The 8,537-nt window shown below is 43.4% G+C and overlaps 1 protein-coding gene across 3 annotated transcripts in view; it reads right to left on the bottom strand.

The window, feature by feature from the left end:
* The window catches only part of GLT6D1 (glycosyltransferase 6 domain containing 1), a 32,922-nt gene extending 24,851 nt beyond the window's left edge, over nucleotides 1-8,071 (bottom strand). For 2 of the 3 annotated variants that reach the window (XM_072984623.2, XM_072984622.2), the window contains exon 1: nucleotides 7,398-7,818. The gene's annotated coding sequence lies outside the window, so the exon portion shown is untranslated. Of the gene's footprint in view, nucleotides 1-7,397 lie in introns of all 3 variants that reach the window. The other variant, XM_072984621.2, reaches the window with a different exon arrangement.
* Between the last annotated feature and the right edge of the window lie 466 nt (nucleotides 8,072-8,537).

Genomic DNA, 8,537 nt, shown 5'->3' on the forward strand with positions numbered 1-8,537 from the left:
TCAGATCTCTGTCATTGGCTCCGGTCCTGCGTACGTAATGGAAGACTATCTGATGGGAATGGCTAAGAGAAGGGAAAGCTTCCCTCGGCCTCGTTCCTGCATCTCCAGCTGGTCTTAATGACACAAAACTATTCTGCCTTTTTTTAAAGTCGGCAACCTTACTATTTATGGAACATACTTGGGGGGGGGGGAGTGTAGATGATGGCTCAGAAATCTCACACCATGTCTATTCAATGGCTAAACTACATTTCATATCAAATGCCATCCCTGCATTTAAAAGAGCCCAGATTGTTGTCCCAAGGTACATAAACAGCAACTGCTAGAGGGGGGAGAACAAATGATTTCCTGGTTCGCAATAGGTACAGAGGCTTTCCTCTTCAGTTCTGGTCAAGATGGAAGCCCCACCTTCAAAACAGGTATTTATTGTACCTCCCGACTAGGGTTTGCTTAGTTCAACGGTTCCCAACCATTGGGTAACCGAGGTGTTCTTGGACTACAATCCCCAGAAGCCTGCACCGCCAGCTGTGCTGGTCAGAGGTTTCTGGGAGGTGCAGTCTAAGGACACCTGGGGACCCAGAGGGTAGAGTACTGGATTAGGATTAAGGAAGCCTGTTGCAGTCAAATTTACTCAAGGCTGGGAACCACTGGCTCAGATAAAGCACCACCCTCTCTATTCATAGTGCAGCAAGGGAGGTGTCCTCTTTTGAAAGGTGCCATTTATTCAGAGGGCTGCTAGTCCAAATTTGGTTCAAAGAAGAAGCGGGGGGGGGGAGAGGGGAGACTTTGTTGCTGACCACCCACCACAAGCAGTGCCTGGAAATGATCCCCACTAAAGACTGGTAGCAGTTTGACCCCAATTTAGTCACCACAGCTCCAAAATACAGAATATTAGGATGTGTCCTTTGGGAACCTTTCTGCTACAGAGGCCCAGTGGATTCCCTGGAACTACAGCAGGCAATTCTTAGTTCTTCCCAAATCATGGGTCTAAGAGGATTTTGCTTCTTCCCCCCCCCCCCCAAAAAAAAGGTCACACTGAAACAAACCTTTGAAGGCACCACCAGACCCGTTTTTCTTTTTCCTTTTGTTTTCAATGTACATGCTGCAGCAAACCCAGTGACCTCTCTGACAACTGCTGGAAAACTCAAGATTCTTTAGGATGATGCCATGAGCCCTGAAGTGCTATCCAACTGCTAGAATGGTGTAACATAAATGTTCAGCAGCAGGAGCACAAAGCCCTCCTGGGTCACAGTCTCCCTGGCTTGAATGACATGGATTGTAATTCTGCTTAAACCCTACAAATAATTTTTCAGTTTTGCATCTGTCCATTTAAATCAGCCTATGCAATTTTGTGCAAATTAGCACCCTCTTTTGTAATTGTGTTTGTGTGTGAGAGAGAGAGATACGCTCCCTCTGACCTGTCCATCTCAGAGCAAGGATCTGGTTCAGAGCTGAGATATTCCTCAGAATTATAGCAAGGGAAGGAAGGGTTAAATCCACACCCACACCACTGCTGTGGTTCTAGCCTTAATCAGACCTGTCCCCAGCTGATGTTCTTTGTTTTCCTTCGCTTTTCAAAGGCAAGCCAGGTCTAGTTCTATTGTCCTTAGAGGGACGCACCAGGTGAAGAGAGAAATACATCTCCATCTCTCTCTCAAAAAAAGGAGTGTGTTGTTCATTTGTAGTGACCTCTTTTTTGCCTTTTTTGTTGTTGTTTTGGGTACAGAACTGGACGGATTGGTCAGGCAACGGGTAAAAAGACAGTACAGTATCTGCAGACGTTGCTAACCTGAAAAGCTACATTCCACCCCTTGAGGCACACGGGGGGGGGGTGCTACAGGTGACAAAGCACAAGGCAGCTAGGTGGGATAAGGTGTTGGCAACCTCAGAGCCTAAAGCTATATTTCAGCCTGAGGGAGGCTGTCTTTACTCTAAGGCAGCCTCCCACAATCACACATCTTTCAAATGTGATGGACTACGATGTCCACCAACCCTGGCCACTGCTGGTTATGGATGGTGGGCCTTGCAGTCCATCATACCCAGAAGGGGCATGGTTGAAGGAAGCTAGTTTACACCTTCCCAAAGTATAGCAGAGTGTAGCGCTTTTAAAGGGCTTCCTTTCCCAGAAAAAAATAGGAGTGTGATTTTTCTGGCTCCTCTCTTTCCCCTGCGGCTTGATTTCTCTCCGTTATGAATCCATCATCTGCACAGCTCCTCTGTTCATAAGGCAGCAGCTATGCCAAGAGGGGCAGGGTCTCAGCTTGAATCAGACTCATGCCCAAGAGCATGCAGAACAATAATTTGCCCTCAGGCTGTGCCATCTCTCTCCTTCCACCCTATTAATATTTTAACAATGCGATCTGTTCAAGGTTGCCATCTCCTCTCCCACCTCAGCTCCTGTGCAGGGGCATCATTGGAGAAATCCAACAGGTGAAGCCCCACCCTTGGTCGTTCTATCTCCGTACTGAAAGAAGTAGAATCTCTTTAGTTTTTTTTTGCATGCTGGACAGTTCCTGAAAACATGAGAGCAGGAATGAATAATAGAATTAGTAACTCTGGAATCCTCCTAGACTCTTTTTGAAGGTCTTTTTAAAGATAGACTTCTTTGAGATTTAACAAACAAAGGGTTATAGGCGTACGTTTCACTTATATTCTTGATGTTTGTTGTATTTATGCCAGCCTTTTCTCCGGGGATGCTCAAAGCACTCTACGTGGCTCTGTTCCTTCCAACAGTTTTCCCACAACAGCCCTGCGAGGTGGCGTGTAGGCTGAAAGTCTTTTACTGGCCCAAATTTTACAGTTTGCAAATTGCCGTAGGCAGAATATGTAACCCATCAACCTTGTTTTTTAACTGTTATCTTTGGTAAGGATATGTCTCATAAATTAATAAGGATCCAGAGGGCAGGATTGCTGTAGCTGGTGCCTCGGTGGTTGAGACATATATAAATCTCTCATAAATCATTTTGTGTTGCTTCCTTCTTCCTAGGAGTTCATCTCAGGTTGCTTCTGGCTTTTAGTAATTTCTTTTCTATAAAGACATCTCGCTTGGTCCATTGTTACGGAAAATTGAGGGGCTGTCACTGCCAGCAAGACTTTTTCCTATGTTCCCCCCCCCCCAAACACCAAGTTTGTTTTGTGTTTGATTGGGGCATTATGGCAACCGTTTTCCACATGCAGATTAGAGAAAACATGATATAGGGATTGATTTCCAGTATTTGCAGGTTGTCTTTCTGCAAAGATGCCAAAAGACCATGCTCACAAGGACCTAGGTCAACAAGTACATAAAAAGGATTCCTTACTCATTGTAGTAAAGAGGGATTACAAAAGACTTCAAAAGAAGCTTTCCTAACACAGGAAATGGTCCAGAAGGTGACAAATGTGTCTCAATGTAGTGAAGTAAGCTGGGGATGCTTCTCTAAGGCAGCTCTGTAGCCTCTTTTAGTGGCCTAAAGGCGGTTACTTCTTTGGAAGCATCCCCTATTTGACCAGCTGTATAGTCCCATTCTGTCATAAAGACCAAGAAGGGGTAGGGGTTAGGGTTCAGAGGCTTGGAACTTGCTCATCCTCCACTGTAAACAGCACCTGGGCAGCAGATTCATAACAAGACACAAAGGTCACCCGGATGCTCTCTTCCCCATTCAGGAAAGATGTATTGTAATCATACTTAGATTATAAAAACTGTTCCTGGTTTTGCATCTCTACCCATAAATTAGCCAGGACTACAGTGCTTTATGAAATTTGCTATCATCTCTCAGAGGATTGTTTTCTTTTTTCTTTTGGCAATGCACATCCACCTTTTCTGCTGTATGTTAAGCATTACCTTACTTCCTCCTCACATACACACATCCCTGGGTAGGCCAGAAAGTTTCCCCTTTCCCAACAAGGCCACTAACAATCATTGTACAACAATATAAAAATGCAAGCCCCCCCCCCAGAAACAACCATTATAAAGCAGTACAAACTCCACACAGTCTTAGAAAGGGACACACACAAAAATGCACCTGCAATTTCCCAGCACCAATCAATGATCTAAACAAGAGAGAGAAGACTTGAGCCTAAACCTGCTTGAGGGCTATTAAGGTAGGTTCTTAAGAGCAGCCAACGTCCTGTACTTTCCTCTACACGCCCTTCTGAAAAGCTCAGCTCTTATACCTCCTAGGTAGGGCTAGAGCTGGTGTCCCATATGTGAAAAGGCACTTGTTGTCGTGCTTCGATACCTCTGAGTCACACCAGGCCCTTAGATGCTATCCAAGCTTGCAAACAAAAATGTGCAGCACAGCTGGCTCTCTCCTTTGTTTCCAGGGAAGACTCCCCAAGTGCCACATTCAATATACTGTACTTATTTATATGTTACATTTCTTCTAACTCCCTAGCCAGCAGCTCAAGACATGGCCTGTGACTCTCCTGTTGTCCTCACAATGATCCTGTGAGGTAGGTCAAGGTAGGAGAGAGAGGGAGAGATAGATCACCAGTACCACCCAGTATGTTTCATGACTCCATGAGAGGGTTTTAACCCAGTCTCCTGAGTCCTAATCTAACATTGCAACCAATACACCCCCCCTCCTTTCTTTTGCCCATTTCACGTCACTTGAATGCATTGCCTTCTGGGTCTCTGTACCCATCAAAACCTCCCAAACATTACATATATTCTCAGAGGCCCTGCTCCATTGCTATATTTTTTGTTGGAAATACTTCATACAGGATGCTGCTAGCCTACCTACCACCTTCCTCGTGTTTTACACTCCTGGTGACAAAAATCTTCATTTGCTTAGAATTTTGCTAAGCAATCATTTCCCTTCCCTGTCTACAGTCTAAGACAAACTTTTATTTCCACTGCTGTGTTTATTCACGACACAAGGCGGTAGGGTAACAAATGGCTTTGTTTTTGTTTTCTAGTCCGTATATAATTTGGTTTTCAAGGGCCTGTTTAGTTTTTAACATTGCCTCGCACTGTGCGCAAGACTTGGGGACACTTGAAAGCAAAACGCAGGCATCAGGCAGGCTAATCCATGGAGAGACTAGGTGATGTGATAATGGCCACTCATAAAACGCCAAGAGGGAACTTGGATCAGTTGCAATTTCTCATTCAGGCCTAACCTCGCAGGATAGCTGTGAGGAAAAGGTTGGGATGATGAGGACCATGCATGTCAACCAAAAGCTCGCCCAACGAACAGTGGGCTAAAAATGTAACAAACAATAAATTCTGAAGATGTTGTGGTTCCAAGCTTTTAGGCCATTAAAGATTCCAGTCCCCTATGTTGAACGGAGCCAAGAAACAAATCGGCGTGCATGACAAGGCTATTAAGGTTTTACTTTTGATTCGTAGTGAACTGAGAGAGGAGACAAGCTGGCTGCCCATAAAACAGACGAGTTTATGAGCACTCACAAAAAAGAGGTCACAAAGGCAGAGCCCTGGGGAAGGACAGAGAAGGGAGAACGGTCACTCTTATTTTTTTGGCATGCAGACCTCAAGGAGTGGAACAAAAGCACCATGATCACACTTCTCCTCATTCGCCCGCTTGGCCTGTCTTATCCTGGCAAGGGGAGAAGTACTAAGGGTGCACATGCCCCACTTCTCCAGCCTTACATTTCTGATAGATTCCTGACACAAAGAGAACTCATAACACAGCCTTTTCTGCTTTTGTCCTTTCATAACTTTTGCAACAGGTGGGAGAGAGAGCTATATTTAAAGATATATATTTAAAGAAACTTGCCTTGCAAGTTCCTTCTCCTATCATTTGGGGAGCCTGATTTTTTTAAATATATTAATATATACTAATATATATTAATATATATTAGAATATATATTAATATATATATAGTTAAGGCTTCCCAAATGACGAGGGAAGGAACTTGCAAGGCAGTACTGTAGTTTGGTCCACAATCTTGCAACCCAAGTCCGTAAGCAAGAAGCATTTTGCTATAGCTCCCCCCAACCCACCGAGGTATTAGCGATAAAGCCAATAGCTAGTACAGTACTGGAAAACATGACTTTTAATTCCTGTCTTATTAGTTACACATCTCTTAAGGATAGTCTGTGGAGGTTGCTAGCTTTCAATTTAGCCTTTTTTACAGGGTTGTTGAGAGTCTGAAAGATAATTGGGCCTGAGCTCCTTGGAAAGGAAAAAGCGTCATAGAAAAATATTCACATGAAATAAAATACATTTATTTTCTGTTTTCTGGAGACAATAGTCTCCAGAGATGGAAAATGTATCTATAGCAGTCCCTATCACTCCGTCCTATGTGTTTTAATATTCTTAAGGAAATCAATCTACTTCCTCAAATTCATTTTTTCCCTGAGAAACTGCTATTTTGGCAGAAACTTATCAGCAGCCACTACAAACTACAGTGATGCCTCGCAAGACAAATTTAATTTGTTCCGCGGTTAATGCTGCCTTGCGAAAAATTTGTCTTGCGAAATGCGTTTTCCCATAGAATTGCATTGAAATCTAATTAATGCGTTCCTATGGGCAAAGAAAAAAGTCAGAACAAAGTCAAGTTTGGTTTACAAAGGGTTCATTAAGCGCTCTTTAAAGCCATACGTATTGTGCAGATAATTTTAAAAATTTCAGTCAAAAAACTTTAACTATTTAAACATCATAGAAAAAACATTTAAAAATCAGCAAACATGAGGCAGGAACAAAAAACGGAAAACATTCTTCTTGCGAACCACGGCCATAGGAACATTTGTCTTGCGAGTCATCAACCTCATTGGCGAAACCATTTGTCTTGCGAGGTTTTTTTTGTCCTGCAAGGCATTTGTCTTGGGAGGCACCACTGTATTTCACATAACCAATGCAACAGTCTTTCTTGAAAAAAAGAAATAAAGAAGCCAGTGCTCTTTTGAATCAAAGAAAATTGACCAGAAAGGAACTTAGAACTAAAATAAAGAAATACATACATCATGATAAACATCTCTTAAAAGCATCATATTGTATGGCTAAAGGGCAAACACACACACACACACACACACCTGTCTTTGGACAAGTTTTGAAACGCTTTTAAGGGCAACACGAGAGTAAAACTTCACACACTGGATGTATATTTTGCACGCGCACACAATCATACTTTAACTAAAAGTGGAAATATTTGAATATTGATAGGATGACTCAGTAGAATGACACATTATATGTGCATGACTTAATCTATTTTCCACCTGACTGTAACGGTTTCATCGCTTGCTACTTTTAATTCTCTTTTATGACGTTTGCAAGCTGCTTTGAATACTAGCAGAACGACGGAGGAGAAATTATAACGACTAAAAGCGGCAGCAACCATGATCATAGCAACTTAATATATTTATTTAATGTGTGCGAGTTTGTATATCATATATATATATGACATTTCTTCCCTCGAAAGGGTGAGCTGGAGAATTTTTACAAGCCGAAGCACGCACTTACCCGTATTGCCAGACCTGGGTTGGAAAACTGGAGCTGGGGAGGGAAAAAAATGTGTTAACCTGCACAGCTGATGTTCTGCTGAACTAGGCAGGACTCGCATAAAAGGAGACCATTCCAGCGCTTTCTGTCAAAACGAAGCCCCGTCCTGTTGTTCCCAAGCGGGATTCTTCTGGATCCTGCATCCTGAGCGACTCCCTGCCCACAGAACCACAAGAAGGGCAGAGCTTTTTTTAAAAAAAATCGGCAACCTGGGTGGATGGGGGAGACAGAAAACCGGTGGAAGGAAGAAAACCAGGAGCGATCCTTATTTTTTTTCTCTTCTGTCTTAGGCGGTGGTAGCTGCGCGTCTTGCTGCTTCTGCTGCCGCTTGCCACGTTTCCTTGTTTTTGCTCTCAAAGAACGAGCCCATCGCTTTTCAATTGGTGCAGCGGAGATGAGGGGAAAAACATAGTTTTGAAGGTGGAGCCTTTTCCTTCCTGAAGGAAAATACTGTTTTGACCGGGGGGGGGGGGGGGATGATGCTTTGTGTGTGTGTGTGTATATGGGAGGGAGGGAGGGAGTATCTGTTGCTGGATGTTCGAAAAGAGAAATGGAATGAATTTTTGTTTCCCTTCCAGATTGTTCAGTTTTTTCTTCAAGCTTGAGTGCTTTGAGGTGAGAAGGCGGCTGTCCTCACTCATTTCTTCCTTGCGCCATGTAATAAAATCTTCCAGATGATGCCTTCTTGTATTTGAAGCCCTCTTGTGTCTCCCAACTACATTTTCTCTCTTTTTTCTCTCCATATGTTTTTAAAATAATAGAAATCATAATAGAATACCTATAAAATAGCCAAGGTGCCTGTGTTGGCCATAAACACGTGTCAAAATCCATTGGAGGGAGGGCAGTGGTGATATTTTTCTTAGACCTACTGGAGGGACAAAACAAGTGTGTAGGTATTTGAGAAGATGCTTGCTCTCTTTGTCCCTCAAGATGTAAGACCTGGCAGATGGAGGGTTCAGTGTCCTTAAAAGCATCCACACTTTTAGTTTGGCTATTAGCTCAATGGTTTAGGTATCTGGTTTTGGAGCCAGAGGTTGGGAGTTGAATTCCCTGCTCTCAGGTAAAGAGACCTGTGCTTTGGGGCAAGCTGCCCGCTCCCGG

Source organism: Pogona vitticeps, chromosome ZW-PAR, assembly GCF_051106095.1.
Source record: "Pogona vitticeps strain Pit_001003342236 chromosome ZW-PAR, PviZW2.1, whole genome shotgun sequence".
In the NCBI taxonomy this organism is placed as follows: domain Eukaryota; kingdom Metazoa; phylum Chordata; class Lepidosauria; order Squamata; family Agamidae; genus Pogona; species Pogona vitticeps.